Here is a 16,883-nt window from a genome sequence, read left to right as displayed (position 1 = left end):
AGCATTTCTGCGTAGCTATTTTCAGGTCTCTGGAGCCCCGAGCTCTAGCTGGGCCACAAGGACATTCAGAGACTTGTCCTGAAGCCACTCCTGCGTTGTCTTGGATGTGTGCTTAGGGTCGTTGTCCTGTTTTCATCAAGGATCTGTACTTTGCTCTGTTCATCTTTGACTTGATCCTGACTAGTCTCCCAGTCCCTGCCGCTGAAAAACATCCCCACAGCATGTTGCCTCCACCATGCTTCACTATAGGGATGGTGCCAGGTTTCCTCCAGACGTGACGCTTGTCATTCAGACCAAAGAGTTCAATCTTGGTTTCATCAGACCTGAACATCTCCTTTCTCATGGTCTGAGAGTCTTTAGGTGCCTATTGGCAGACTCCAAGTGGGTGTCATGTGCAATTTACTGAGGAATGGCTTCCATCTGGCCGCTCTACCATAAAGGCCTGATTGATGGAGTACTGGAGAGATCGTTGTCCTTCTGGAAGATTCTCCCATCTCCAAAGAGGAACTCTAGAGCTTTGTCAGAGGGACCATCGGTTTGTTGGTCACCTCCCTGACCAAGGCCCTTCGCCCCCGATTGCTCAGTTTGTCCGGGCGGTCAGATCAAGGAAGAGTCTTGGTGATTCCAAACTTCTTCCATTTAAGAATGATGGAGTCCACTGTGTTCTTAGGGACATTCAATGCTGCAGACATTTTTTGGTACCCTTCCCCAGATCTGTGCCTTGACACAATCCTGTCTCGGAGCTCTACGGACAATTCCTTCGACTTTGTGGCTTGGTTTTTGCTCTGACATGCACTGTAAACTGTGGGACCTTATATAGACTGGTGTGTGCGCCTTTTCAAATCATGTCCAATCAATTGAATTTACCACCGGTGGACTCCAAACAAGTTTTAGAAACATCAAGGATGATCAATGGAAACAGGATGCTCCTGAGCTCAATATCGAGTCTCATAGCAAAGGGTCTGAATACTTATGTAAATAAGATATCTGTTTTTTATTTTTAATACAATTGCAAACATTTCTAAAAACTTGTTTTCGCTTTGTCATAATGGGGTATTGTGTGTAGATTGAATAAGGCTGTAACGTAACAACAAAATGTGGAAAAAGTCAAGGGGTCTGAATACTTTCCGAAGGCACTGTACATTTTAGTCATTAGAGTTATGTGCCTTTGTCAAGGGTACAATGACACATTTTTCACTCAGTTGGCTCGAGGATTTGAAGCAGCAACCTTTCCGAACACTCTTAAACTCTTAACCTCTAGGCTACTTGCCACCCTTGTTATTATAACCAGCTGTACTGTTTACTACAATCTGGACGAGGCCATTCTCAAGAGAGCATGTTCATTTACATGTCAATTTTATTCACCATCACCAAAAAAAGTAACCGTCAAGTTTATTCATATTGAGGAATATTAAGTCCTGAATATGTCTTTTAAAAAATACAATCTTTCAGCCTTAAAGCATATATAGTTAAATATTTAGCTGGTTTAAAAAGCATATCCTCTGTCACTTGACTTCTCTTTGAAAAGGAAATATCATAAAAAAAGCCTCAAAAGTTCAATAATTCCAGCAGAGAGGGAGTAGGTAGGGAGCGAGGCAGTGAGACAGAGAGAACCTGAAATCAATGTTCCTTGGGGAGTTATTTAGAACTTGGAGCGTTCTAAAACTGTATACTTGATTGCACTCTTATTAATTTAGACTACAGACTGTTTCATTTCCCTCCAAGCCAACACTTGGCTATGGAGAAACACAACAGGTTACTTTGCAAAAAAAGCCTTGAGGTAATGTCTAAGTTTAAAATGCAAAAATTCCAAAACAGGTTAAGTTGATAGGTTTAAAATGTACAGTCTAACAAGGTGTATGCTATAAAAAATGATTTCAATATCATGAACACTGCAGTTACTTAATAAGATACTATCTGAAAAACGGGATTGTTGAGCGTTGAAGAATTCATGAATTGACTTGCGAGGACTGTAATCAGTCGTATATCTCCTCTGTTGTGCTAAGACTTCTCTTTCAAGCTTTGCCAAAGCAACTAAACCAACACACACATAGGGCATTGCAGGGAACACAGGCACTTATATACAGTCTTCAACAAAATATAAATGTAATCATAAAAGCAGACAAGGCAATATATTCTACTAAAGCCAAGGGCAGAGCTGGTCGACTTAATACAAATTAATTATACAACAGCATACGGGTGGAATAGATTCAGTAATTTGCTGTATGTACAGTAGATTAATGGGTCAGCCATACAGACATGTAAATGGAGATGGGTCAGACAGAGACAAAGTGCGCCTTTAGATCTCACACACAGGAAAATACAAGGTCACCAATGTCTATCAGCAAATGGGAGAGAGAGAAACACTACTGCACTGTAAACTCATTCTGGCTCTACTGTCTGCGCTGATGCATTAAGGATATTGCACAAATCCTAACTCTCTTAATCCTCTAATCTGCAGAAACCAGGGAATTGCTACCTGCATCTGTCAGTCTATGGGATTCGATGGCCACACTGCTAACATATGAACATCACATCCCCTTACAGAGATTTCTACATACATACGATGCCAATATCATCAGCTGTGATTTATGGAAAGCTGTCATGCTGACGTGCTTGCGATGGAAAATGCTGGTTGAGTGTGCAGGCACAGGTGTAGTATGGACGATAGTGTCTGACATACTGTATCTATCATTATCAGTGTGAGCAGAAGAGGACAGAGAAGGATAACTAATCAACCAATATGCTGCTGTATATCATATTATTGTGGACTAGAGCCAGTACACTACTTAATTCCAGAGGTCTAACAAATTTTGTTCCTGGGTGTCTTCCATGCAACTGGGTAATTTCATGGGCAATTTCACAGCAACAGAATTACACTTTGACTCAGATTTTTTACTTTCAAATGTATACCAAACAAAAACCATTGATTTCAAATTTGAACAAACCATACAACTCTATGCAATAGGACTACTTTGAAGAATGTACGCAGACAATTTCACAGAAACCCATTTACTTCAAGATCTGTGCATGTAAAGTTGGGTAATTACGGTAAAATCTCTCTCAGTTTTCTATGCGACCACATTTTCCAAAAACTCCAAATTAAATTCAAAGGTGTCTCCAGAAAGAATAGGGTGTCAGCTACGACATGGCACCTTGACTTTGACATTTTTTATTTTTGTTATTGAACTACAGTAGGTGAAGTGGATTTACATCCGGTAATGGAATAACGGTAATGGAATTACATCATAGCCCCCTGATCTGTACTATACAGAAATGCATAATTATGGATATGAATGTCATTCTCTTCATGGTGATGTATCCTAAATAGGTACACAAAGATAGAAATATACAATATCCTTCTTCTTCTTCTATCCTTGTTTTGCATATTATTCTACACACTGGCTATTATTGTCATGAGCTCCGCCCCAAAACAAGACCTAAATTTGCCAGACCAAATCTAAAACAACCAAAGAAGTCTAGAGTTTAGACATCACAGTACAGTAGAGCAAAGTGGAATACAGAACAATACAGTAGAGTACATTAAAGTAGACATGTTCAGTACAATACATAATACTGTATGTAGTCTACCATAGTGTGATTTACTCAACAATACGGTACTGTATTGTACTCTACTTTACTGTTTGCACTGTACTGTTCTCTACCTTACCATACAATACTGTCCAAACTTGTGAAACATAGGCATCTATGATTGGTTCAGATTTGGTCCGGCCAGGGCGGACTGATCAAATTTCAACTACACTGAAAAATATATAAATGCAACATAAAGTTTTGGTCCCATGTTTCATCAGCTGAAATACAAAATCCCAGACATTTTCAGTGTTTCTCCTGTGCTGGGGAGAATAAAAGGCTCCGATATTTATTATACCAAAAGGGCAAGGCAAAAGGCAGGTCGGGGACAGGCGAGAGTTCATAAACCAGGTCAGAGTCCAAACAGTACAAGGGGATAGGCAGGCTTGAGGTCAGAACAGGCGGATTCGCAGTCAGGACAGGCAAGGGTCAAAACCAGGAGGGCTAGGAAAAAACAGAGACTGGGAAAAATAGGAGCTAGGAGAAACGCTGGTTGACTTAGCAAAATAAGATGAACTGGAGCAGAGAGACAGGAAACACAGGGATAAATACACTGGGGACTAAAGGGGAAAAACAGGAGACACCTGGAGGTGGGTGGAGACAATCACAAAGACAGGTGAAATAGATCAGGGTGTGACAAGGCCACTCTAAAATGTGCAGTTTTGTCACACAACACAATGCCACAGATGTCTTAAGTTTTGAGGGAGCGTGCAGTTGGCATGCTGACTGCAGGAATTTCCACCAGAGCTGTTGCCAGGGAATTGAATGTTAATTTCTCTACCATGTTGTGTGTGTGAGCAGTTTGCTTATGTCAACGTTGTGAACAGAGTGCCCGATGGTGGCAGTGGAGTTATGGTATGGGCAGTCATAATCTACGGACTACGAACACAATTGCATTTTATCGATGGCAATTTGAATACACAGAAAAACCATGACGTAATCCTGAGGCCCATTGTGAGGATCATTTTTCTTAAAGATACCTGTTTCTGTGACCAACATATGCATATCTGGTTTCCCAATCATGTGAAATCCAAAGGTTAGGGCCTAATTTTGTTTCAATTGACTGATATCCTCATATGAACTATAACACTGTAAAATCGTTGAAACAGCTGCATGTTGCGTTCAGTATACTTCTCAACGTCAGTAATGGTAGGTGTCAGTAAGAAAAGGGAAGGGAAAATGAGAGGTAGGGGTTGTCAGAACTGTTTTCACAGTCTTGTTTTGACCACCAGACGACAGAAATAGAAGAAAAAAAACATGTGTGCTTGCCATAACAGTATGCAAGTGGGAGGACCGTAGCAGGTGACCCAACTGTGGTTTGTGACTACTATGATTTCAAATCTTATGAACTTCACATTGGTGCTCAAGGGTCCTTTTAGATGGAAATGCCCAAGTACAATATGCGGAACTCACTTCATATGAATTTATGGATGTGAAGACTTGTTAGTTCGTCAAGAGAAAGACCGTAACACAACTGTGGTAATCATGTTGTTTTCAATAAAAGGAGTTGTCACTCCTATGCAAGCTAAGCCTATGTGACCACGGTCAGAATATGATGATGATGTGTTTCAGCAGCTTTAAGGTTGACATTAATCTGAATTATAAACAATCTCTTTGGAACCCCTTGAAGTAGATAAGCTTCTCTCTGCTCTGCAGTAAAGTGTTGCTGCTCTTTTCCAGCTTGGGGTGCCATGGCAGAGTGTGTTGGAGCTCAGACTAGCAGCACAGACCAGGGGATTTTTCTGCCATTGAAATCCTTGGGTGGGCCACCTAAACATTACAAAAAAATATATTTATACATTTTCTGGATGGAAAAACGCTTTCAGTGTAAACTTAAAGTGGAACTGACAATGTTTTAACTACTTTGTAGATATGAAACAAACAGACAATCATAAAATAAAAATGTATATTTTAGCATTGGTACTGGTCCTCCATGGGAATAGACCCCACAACACTGGCATTGCGAGAGCCATGCTCTACCAACTGAGCCACACGGGACCTACACTAAGGCATTATTGGCAGAATAGATGAATGCAGATCAATGCATGATTAATATAATTCAACAATACATTTCTTGCTCGTGCAAAATATATTTCTTTCAGGTTATAAGTGACAGCTGGCTTGGTACATTGTTTCCTGCCTCCAACCATTCGGGATGCACTGCTTCAATTTCAATGACTCAATATTTAGGACAAAAACGGAAGAAAGTAAACAAAGCAATGATCGCAAGTCATTCATAATGTGGCTAATAGCCTAGCATATCTATTTATGTACAGTGGGAGAAAAAAGTATTTGATCCCCTGCTGATTTTGTACGTTTGCCCACTTACAAAGAAATGATCAGTCTATCATTTTAATAGTAGGTTTATTTGAACAGTGAGAGACAGAATAACAACAAAAAAACCTTAATGACTTGGAGAAGATCTGCAAAGAGGAGTGGGACAAAATCCCTCCTGAGATGTGTGCAAACCTGGTGGCTAACTACAAGAAACGTCTGACCTCTGTGATTGCCAACAAGGGTTTTGCCACCAAGTACTAAGTCATGTTTTGCAGAGGGGTCAAATACTTATTTCCTTCATTAAAATGCAAATCAATTTATAACATTTTTGACATGTGTTTTCTGGATATTTTTGTTGTTATTCTGTCTCTCACTGTTCAAATAAACCTACCATTAAAATTATAGACTGATCCTTTCTTTGTCAGTGGGCAAACGTACAAATTCAGCAGGGGATCAAATACTTCTTTCCCCAACTGTAGCTCTTTATTTAGCAAGCTAAAAAACAATAAGCCTAAGGTTTTCAAGCAATTTGCTGGGATGATGTCATGTCATTGGAGGAGTGGGTGAGTGACCGACTTTGTTCCCCCTTATATGATTTTTCGGTGGCTACAGCTAGATGCAGGTGTGATTTGGTTAGCTGGCAAAAAATGTGAATAGCTTTGCTATGATGAACTTGAATGACTGTTATACAGATAGTAGAAAGTGAATTTACGAACTCAATCGACACAGTTGAAGTCAGAAGTTTACCTACACTTAGGTTGGAGTCATTAAAACTCGTTTTTCAACCACTCCAGAAATTTTGTGTTAGCAGACTATAGTTTTGGCAAGTCGGTTAGGACATCCACTTTGTGCATGACATGAGTAATTTTTCCAACAACTGTTTACAGACAGATTATTTCAATAATTATTTCAATAATCTTATAATTCACTGTATAACAATTCCAGCGGGTCAGAAGTTTACATACACTAAGTTGACTGTGCCTTTAAACAGCTTGGAAAATTCCAGAAAATTATGTCATGACATCAGAAGCTTCTGGTAGGCTAATTAACAACATTTGAGTCAATTGGAGGTGTACCTGTGGATGTATTTCAAGGCCTACCTTCAAACTCAGTGCCCCTTTGTTTGACATCATGGGAAAATCAAAAGAAATCAGCCAAGACCTCAGAAAAAAGATTGGAGACCTCCACAAGTCTGGTTCATCCTTGGGAGCAATTAACCAAATGCTTGAAGGAACCACGTTCATCTGTACAAACAATAGTACGCAAGTATAAACACCATGGGACTACGCAGCCGTCATACCGCTCAGGAAGGAGACGCGTTCTGTCTCCTAGAGATGAACGTACTGTGGTGCGAAAAGTGCAAATCAATCCCAGAACAACAGCAAAGGACCTTGTGAAAATGCTGGAGGAAACAGGTACAAAAGTATCTATATCCACAGTGAAACGAGTCCTATATTGACATAACCTGAAAGGCCACTCAGCAAGGAATAAGCCACTGCCCCAAAACCGCCATTAGAAAAAGCAGACTACGGTTTGCAACTGCACATGTGGACGAAGATCGTACTTTTTGGAGAAATGTCCTCTGCTCTGATGAAACAAAAATAGAACTGTTTGGCCATAATGACCATTGTTCTGTTTAGAGGAAAAAGGGGAGGCTTGCAAGCCGAAGAACACCATCCCAACCGTGAAGCATGGGAGTGGCAGCATTATGTTGTGGGGGTGCTTTGCTGCAGGGGGGATTGGTGCACTTCACAAAATAGATGGCATCATGAGGGAGGAAAATTACGTGGATATATTGAAGAAACATCTCAAGATATCAGTCAGGAAGTTAAAGCTTGGTCGCAAATGGGTCTTCCAAATGGACAATGACCCCAAGCATACTTCCAAAGTTGTGGCAAAATGGCTTAAGGACAACAAAGTCAAGGTATTGGAGTGGCCATCACAAAACCCTGACCTCAATCCTATATGAAAATGTGTGGGTATAACTGAAAAAGTGTGTGCGAGCAATGATTAAATGTTAGGAATTGTGAAAAACTGAGTTTAAATGTATTTGGCTAAGGTGTATGTAAACTTCCAACAACTGTATTATCTCAAGTACATAAATTTACTTTGGCTGTCCATTCTCCGATTTCAGAGCAGAATAACTGATGCGCAGAATAACTGATCAATTTACAAACGTGCAACACAAGCTGAATATGACCGGTGTCTGTACACTTAGGCAAAAAAAAGTAACAGTTAGTCACGCTAGTTGACAGGAAAGAAAGGAGGAAGGGGAATCATTCCACCAGAATCTTTTTCAGGGGAAAATGGCGGAAGTGGATGTTCTGTTTGAATCAGATGGCGTGCCGGGTGGAGATGAGAGTGAGAAGATCTGGATTACAGTGGAAAATGCAAAAGGAAATAAGAGAAGTAAAGTGATAGTGGAAACTTGTAAATCAAAACCAGGTTCAGAGTCTTTTTTGATTAGAATAAGGGTTTTAGATCGATGTTGTTACCTGGGAGATCCGTTTGAAGTCTCTATTAAAATTGTGGATGTGTTGGATGAGGTGGGGTCGACGAGAATAACAGGAAGTGGGATTATTTCGTTTTTTTGTGTTTCTATGGAACAGAAGAAGCGTGCTTTGCGCCTCAAAAAGATGTCCGATTGGAATGTGTCGTGTGTGGCTCTTCGAAGCAGGGCGCCTCTTCAAATCAAATCAAATGTTACTTGTCACATGGCGAATACATCAGGTGTAGACCTTACCGTGAAATGCTTACTTATATTACTTATTTATATTTTAGATTCTTCAAATTAGCCACCCTTACCTTGATGACAGCTTTGCACACTCTTGGCATTCTCTCAACCAGCTTCATGAGGTAGTCACCTGGAATGCTTGAAGGAGTTCACACATATGCTGAGCACTTGTTCCTTCACTCTGCAGTCCAACTCATCCTAAACCATCTCAATTGGGTTGAAGTCGGTGATTGTAGAGGCCAGGTCATCTGATGCAACACTCCATCCCTCTCCTTCTTGGTCAAATAGCCCTTACACAGCCGGGACGTGTGTTCTGGGTCATTGTCTTGTTGAAACACAAATGATAGTCCCACTAAGTGCAAACCAGATGGGATGGCGTATCATTGCAGAATGCTGTGGTAGCTATGGTGGTGTGCCTTGAACTCTAAATAAATCATAGACAGTTTCACCAGCAAAGCAGCCTCACACCTCCTCCACCATGCTTGACGGTGGGAACCACACATGTAGAGATCATCCGTTCACCTACTCTGCGTCCCACAAAGACACAGCAGTTGGAACCAAAATTCTCAAATTTCAGCCCAAACATCAGACCAATGGACAGATTTCCAACGGTCTAATGTCCACTGCTCGTGTTTCTTGGACCAAGCAATTCTCTTCCTCTTATTGGTGTCCTTTAGTAGTGGTTTCTTTGCAGAAATTCAACCATGAAGCTCTGATTCACACAGTCTTCTCTGAACAGTTGATGACGAGATGTGTCTGTTACTTGAACTCTGTGAAGCATTTATTTGGGCTGAAATCTGAGGTGCAGTTAATTGCCAATTTCTGAGGCTGGTAACTCTAATGAACATATCCTCTGCAGCAGAGGTAACTCTGGGTCTTCCTTTCCTGTGGCGGTCCTCATGAGAGCCAGTTTCATCATAGTGCTTGATGGTTTTTACGACTGCACTTGAAGAAACATTCAAAGTCATAGAAATGTTCTGGATTGACTGACCTTCATGTCTTAAAGTAATGATGGATTGTCATTTCTCCTTGCTTATTTGAGCTGTTCTTGCCATAATATGGACTTGGTATTTTACCAAATAGGGATATCTTCTATATACCTTGTCACAACACAACTGACTGGCTCAAATGCATTAAGAAGGAAAGAAATTTCACAAATGAACTTTTAACAAGGCACACCTGTTAAATGAAATTAATTCCAGGAGACTACCTCATGAAGCTGGTTCAGAGAAGGCCAAGAGTGTGCAAAGCTGTCATCAAGCCAAAGGGTGGCTACTTTGAAGAATCTCAAATATAAAATACATGTTGATTTTTTTAACACTTTTTTGGTTACTACATGATTCCATATATGTTATTTTATAGTTGTGATGTCTTCACTATTATTTTACAATGTAGAAAATAGTAAAAAATAAAGAAAAACCTTTGAATGAGTAGGGGTGTCCAAACTTTTGACTGGCAAATAGTAAAAATAAAGAAAAACCTTTGAGTAGGGGTGTCCAAACTTTTGACTTACAAATAGTAAAAATAAAGAAAAACCTTTGAATGAGTAGGGGTGTCCAAACTTTTGACTGGCACTACATAAGAAACAGTAAGAAACATTAACTGAGGAGCTCCACAAGGGGGCAGAGGAGAGTTATACTAAACAGGCCAAATGAATACACAGGCCATGGTCATGATAAGGCCAGGGCAGCTTCAAATGATACAACACAAGCTAATACTTCTCTGACGCCATTAGCATTGTTTTACAGAGTTAATAGAATAATGTAGCAAGCTACATGAGCACAATTAAGTATAACACCATAAAAGGTTATGAAATTAGTATCTCACTTGTCCGCAGTTATAAAGGAATACACAGAATACGTTATGCTCCATACATACATACATACGATGTGCTACAGTAGAAACTAAATAACATGATATACAGAAACTATTAAGATAACTTAATAAGGCACTTACTTTGATAGTAACACGCACGTCCACACAAGTAACTATTAGTAAAGAAAACAACAATGAAGGCAATGCGGGCACCAGCCTGAAAACGTGCCACAAGGAAAAAGTTTGGGATGGTTCTGACTGGAGTTGCGCAAATGTCTGCATACTTGACCTGGGAAACACTGGGGGAGTGCTTAGGGTCTTATTGAATAGAGAAGATCATCTAGATAATTATCGCCTTGCATTAGCATAGTATGCCTCAAACGCAAATTGTCAATCACAGTGAAATGGGCCAAATCTATGTGACTCAATGAGGAGGCGGAACGCACCTCATTTAAAACTAATTGAAAATAAAACCGCTGTTTGAAAATATTTTGAAATTGACAAGCTGAAACATAGGCTATAGATAATTAGCAGGAAGCCTTAGTTTGAGGGCAGCGCAGGTTAACTATCCTGATGCGTAAAAATCACATTTTGGAAGAGTGAGCGCATTCTGACATCATGCATACCAAAAATATTATTTTGGGGGGACCGTTAGAGATAGTTGGAACTTCTGCATGAAAAGTTTAAACCTGCACAATTGGATCTCAGCTCCAAAGAGACATTTTCAAAATTGTAAAAAATGTGCTTAACCTTTTTCACGTGTGAGTTTCAAATATCTCTAACGGTCTCCCCAGCGTGAGTTTTTTTATGCACGTGGTCAGAATGCACTCGCTGTTCCAAAATGTGATTGTTATGCAACAAGACCGTTAACCCACACTGCCCTCAAACCAAGGTACGCTGCCTGCTAATTATCTATTGGCTATGTTTCAACTTGGATTTTCAAATAATTTTCAAACAAGGTTTAGTTTCTAACAACCGTTTGAATTGAGGTGTGTTCCACATCCTCATTAATTCACATAGACGTAGCCCATTTCACTGTTGTGGACAATTTATATTTGAGGTATTAATGAGCCGGACAAACTTCTCTTCAACAAGAGCCCAAGCACTTCCCCAGTGTTTCCCCAGATCAAGTATGCATATTTGCGCATCTCAAGTCAGAACATAACTTGCACAAACTCCCCCCCCCCCCCTGGCACATTTTCCAGCTGGCCCCCGTGTTACCTTCATTGTTGTTTTTCTTACTAATAATAACTTAAGATGTGTGCATTCCTGTCAAAGTAAGTGCCTTAGTACGTTATCATTAAAATGTGTGTATATCATGTTGTCGTTTCTACTGTAGTACACCGTATGTAGCTATGGAGCATAATGTATTTCATGTTTAATTAAAATGTTTTCAAATCCTAGTGACAAATCATGCATTCTGATTCTTGCATAGATTGTAATGGACATATTTGATGTGTGTAAAATACTTTTTTGAAGGTTGTACTGATTAAGATGAGCTAAAGCTAAGCTTATTGCCAACTATGTGTGGCGCCATGTTTGTTGATATCATAAAACCCATTCTGGTTGTCACGTAAACATCAGTCAGACCAAAGATGTTATAACAAAATGAGATGAAGGGTCGGTTCACTCGTCTAAACTTCTGGAAATGACAGCACACCCTCTTCAACATGCATAATGCAAACAGACCCAACTCATCTTGCAACCTCTTATCTTTGGTTGAGGCGAAAGAAACAAACCTGGCAGCTCGTACAAACTACCAATCGTCAGAACACTTCATTTTTAGAAAGTGTTTTCCTCAATTATTTCGATCACTGGTGAGCTCACCCGTGATTTGATGAATTGTAAATAATAATTTAGCTAATTCATATTATGGTTTCTGTCAGCCAAGCGTTAGCTAAGTATAACCGCTTGTGTTAGGTCACTTACCTCAGTTAGCGCTACGACTAATGTAGCCTACATTTTCCAATTTGGATGAGATTTGTGTTTTGCTGTTTCTAGTTCTGTGAATGTCTGAACATTGCATCCAAAAATAAACTGCTCACATTGAGGACATAGTCTTTACAATGTTATGATTGTGCAAAATGTTTGTGAAAAAACAGTGTGGCCAGCTCAAACGCTGACTGTTCCATCAACTTTAACTGGACGTTCAAAATAAGTGTTCTAATCACACCGTTTTGAGAGTATGTTGCTGGGACCACTGTAGAATGATCACACCCGTGTGTTCGAACCTGTCAAAGGGTTAAAAATTCAAAAAATGTCTGGAAGGGGCAAGATGGGGGGTCCTCTAAAATGTTTGCCCACCACCCAACCCCATTTTTTTATCCAGAAAAAAACCTGCAGACCACCACCACGTGAAATTTCATATGGTGGAAGTGCCAAGAAGGGGTGGGGTGGGGGGTGGGGGGGATGTAGGATTAATGTGGAAGCTCCCCTTATGTAATCCTCTTTTGTTTTCTTGGCGAGACAGAACTACACTAGCATATATATGTTGTTGGGGTTGGACTACCCCTTTAATAAGAGCCCTGTCTGCCTGAAGTACAGCACTGCACTGCAAATTGGACAGCTGTTATGATTGACGTTTTAATGCTGGTGATAACTGGCTGGTATCGTTCAACCTCAGAAAACCAGATTGCCTTAAGCAGTGTGGAGTATACAAACTGGAAAGGTTAACTGAAATCCTCTTCATTGCTCTCTGAAACGGAATAAAACGTATTAGTAAATAAATAGCCAACTTATTAGTAAATACTGAGCTCCTTCATAGTGGAAAGGTTCTGCTGACTTGTGTGTCCTTGATTCACATGTACTGTCACGGTTGTCGTAGGATGAAGGAGCGGACCAAAGCGCAGCATGTGTATCGTTCCACATTTTCTTTATTATACTGTGAAACTATGCAATACATACAAATAAACTGAATGAACAAAACAAACCGTGACGAAGAGTTACAACATACACTTACTCAAAAACAATCTCCCACAAATCCAGGTGGGAAAAACAACTACTTAAGTATGATCTCCAATTAGAGACAATGATGACCAGCTGCCTCTAATTGGAGATCATCCCAAAAAAGCCCAACATAGAAATACAAAAACTAGAACATAACAACATAGAAAATCTAAACTAGAAGAAAAAAAACTGTCACGCCCTGACCTACTCTACCATAGAAAATAACAGCTTTCTATGGTCAGGAGGTGACAGCTCCCCCCCCCCAAAAGGTGCGGACTCCGAACGCCACCTAAAACAAAAAAAAAAGAAAAAAAAAAGGGAGGGTTAGGGTGGATGACTAATGTCGGTAGCGGCTCTGGTGCAGGACGAAGAACCCTCTCATCCCACGGATCCTCCAGCAGAGGCGGCTCCAGTTCGGGGCGTAACCGCCGCCGGAGGCTCCGGACTGCAGACCGCCGCCGGAGGCTCCGGACTGCAGACCGCCGCCGGAGGCTCCGGATTGCAGACCGCCGCCGGAGACTCCGGACTGCAGACCGCCGCCGGAGACTCTGGCACTGGGAATGCGCACTGGAGGCCTGATGCGTGGGGCTGGCACAGGTGGCACCAGACTGGTAACACACACCTCAGGGCGAGTGCGGGGAGCAGGAACAGGACACCCCGGGCTGGGCAGGCGCCCTGGAGGCTTGATGCGTGGGGCTGGCACAGGTGGCACCAGACTGGTGACACGTACTTCAGGACGAGTACGAGGAGCAGGTACAGGTCGTACTGGGCTTTGGAGGCGCACTGGAGGTCTGGAGCATAGGGCTGGCACAATCCGTCCTGGCTGGATGCTCACTTTAGCCCGGCAAGTGCGGGGCGCTGGCACAGGACGCACTGGGCTGTGAATGCGCACTGGAGACACCGTGCGTATCACCGAAAACATGGTGCCTGACAGGTCACACGCCCCCTCAAGCGAGTGCGTGGAGGAGACACAGGACGTACCAGACTGGGGAGGCGCACTGAAGGCCCGATGCGTGAAACAGGTGCATATGACACCGGACTGGTGTCACGCTCCTCAGCACGCCCGCTCTGCAGCGCTCTCAATCCTAACACCTCTCTCCGGAATCTTGCGTCGAGTTCCTCACTCGTCTCCCTGACTGGCTCTGGTTTACCCCTCAGCTCTCCAAGGTAAGCATGAGGAGTTGGCTCATGTCCCAAACCTGACTCCTCCAAACTCCCCTTGTGCCCCCCCCAAAAAATGTTTTGGAGCTGCCTCTCGGGCTTCCGTCGTTGCCATGCTAGTTCCTTGTATTGTCGCCGTTCCTCTCTCGCTGTCTCCGCCTGCTTGCCTTGATGGTATAACGCCTCGTAATATCCCCGTTCTGCTCTCGCTGCTTCAATCTCCTCCTTAGGACGGCGATACTCCTCGGGCCTTGTCCAGGGTCCTGCCCCATCCAGGATTTCCTCCCATTTCCATTCCAGTTTACCACGCTGCTTGGTCCTTTGGTGGTGGGAGATTCTGTCACGGTTGTCGTAGGATGAAGGAGCGGACCAAAGCGCAGCATGTGTATCGTTCCACATTTTCTTTATTAAACTGTGAAACTATGCAATACATACAAAAAAACTGAAAGACCACCACAACAACAACAAACCGTGACGAAGCGCTACAACATACACTTACTCAAAAACAATCTCCCACAAACTCAGGTGGGAAAAACAACTACTTAAGTACGATCTCCAATTAGAGACAACGATGACCAGCTGCCTCTAATTGGAGATCATCCCAAAAAAGCCCAACATAGAAATACAAAAACTAGAACATAACAACATAGAAAATCTAAACTACAAAAAAAAACTGTCACGCCCTGACCTAACTCTACCATAGAAAATAACAGCTTTCTGTGGTCAGGACATGACATGTACAGTTTGTGTAAATACAACATGTTCCTGAAAAAGATGAGTGGACACAAATCCTACTGACAACAGAGCACCTACACAAAACTAAACTTATTCAGCCATGTCGTGATATGGATATTGAGGTTATGTGCATGCGCACAAGATGACAATACATGCACGTGACACATGCATACTTGTCAAGCTTCTGCATGTGTTTACATGGTTCTGCATATGCTGCAGGTGATAGAAATCTGAAGGCACTACCAGCACTTTGAAAAGTTGATTTATTCATACTTTCCTGTGGCTACACTATACATACAGAACTATGTGGACACCCCTTCAAATTAGTGGATTTGGATATTTCAGCCACAACTGTTGCTGACAGGTGTATAAAATCAAGCACACAGCCATGAAATTGCCATAGACAAACATTGTCAGTAGATTAACCCGTACTGAAGAGCTCTGTGACTTACAACGTGGCACCGTCATAGGATGCCACCTTTCCAACAAATCAGTTTGTCAAATTTCTGCCCTGCTAGTGCTGCCCGGGTCAACTGTAAGTGCTGTTATTGTGAAGTGGAAATGTCTAGGAGCAACAACGGCTCAGCTGCGAAGTGATAGGCCACACAAGCTGACGGAACAAAACACCAAGTGCTGATGCATGTAGCTCGTAAAAAATGTTGTGCTTGGTTGCAACACTCACTACAGAGTTCCCAACTGCCTCTGGAAGCAACATCAGCACAATAAATGTTCGTCGGGAGCTTCATGAAATGGGTTTCTATGGCCGAGCAGCCTCACACAAGCCTAACATCACCATGCGCAATGCCAAGCGTTGGCTGGATTGGTGTAAAGCTCGCCGCCATTGGACTCTGGAGCAGTGGAAACGCATTCTCTGGAGTGATGAATCTCGCTTTACCACTTGGCAGTCCGACGAACGAATGTGGGTTTGGCGGATGCCAGGAGAACGCTACCTGCCCCAATGCATAGTGCCAACTGTAAAGTTTTGTGGAGGAGGAATAATGGTCTGAGACTGTTTTTCATGGTTTGGGCTAGGCCCTTTAGTTCCAGTGAAGGGAAATCTTAACAATACAGCATACAATGATATTCTAGATGATTCTGTGATTCCAACTTTGTGGCAACAGTTTGAGGAAGGCTCTTTCCTGTTTCAGCATGACAATGCCCTGTGCACAAAGCGAGGTCCATACAGAAATGGTTTATCGAGATCAATGTGGAAGAACTTGACTGGCCTGCACACAGCCCTGACCTCAACCCCAAAAAACACCTTTGAGATAAATTGGAACGCCGACTGCAAGCCAGGCCTAATCACTCAACATCAGTGCCGACCTCACTAATGCTCGTGGCTGAATGGAAGCAAGTCCCTCCAGCAATGTTCCAAGATCTAGTGGAAAGCATTCCCAGAGGAGTGGAGGATGTTAATGCCCATTTAATGGCCATAATTTTGGAATGAGATGTTCGACAAGCAGGTGTCCAGATACTTTTGGTCATGTAGTTAATATTGTCTCACATTCCTACCTGCAAAAGGATCAACCACACTGACAACTAGTAAAGCAAGTTAAAATATCATTTTATTGAACATTCTGGCTTATAGAGGTCATGAAAGGAAACTTTCCTGATCCAAAGGCTC

The 16,883-nt window shown here is 42.0% G+C and overlaps 1 protein-coding gene across 1 annotated transcript in view; it reads right to left on the bottom strand.

The window, feature by feature from the left end:
* The window catches only part of LOC115149625 (teneurin-2-like), a 125,818-nt gene that overhangs the window by 107,913 nt on the left and 1,022 nt on the right, over nucleotides 1-16,883 (bottom strand). The window lies entirely within an intron of this gene.

This window comes from Salmo trutta, chromosome 15 (assembly GCF_901001165.1).
Source record: "Salmo trutta chromosome 15, fSalTru1.1, whole genome shotgun sequence".
Lineage (NCBI taxonomy): Eukaryota > Metazoa > Chordata > Actinopteri > Salmoniformes > Salmonidae > Salmo > Salmo trutta.
The sequence above is the reverse complement of the archived record's forward strand: the minus strand, read 5'-3'. Positions and strand labels throughout refer to the sequence as shown.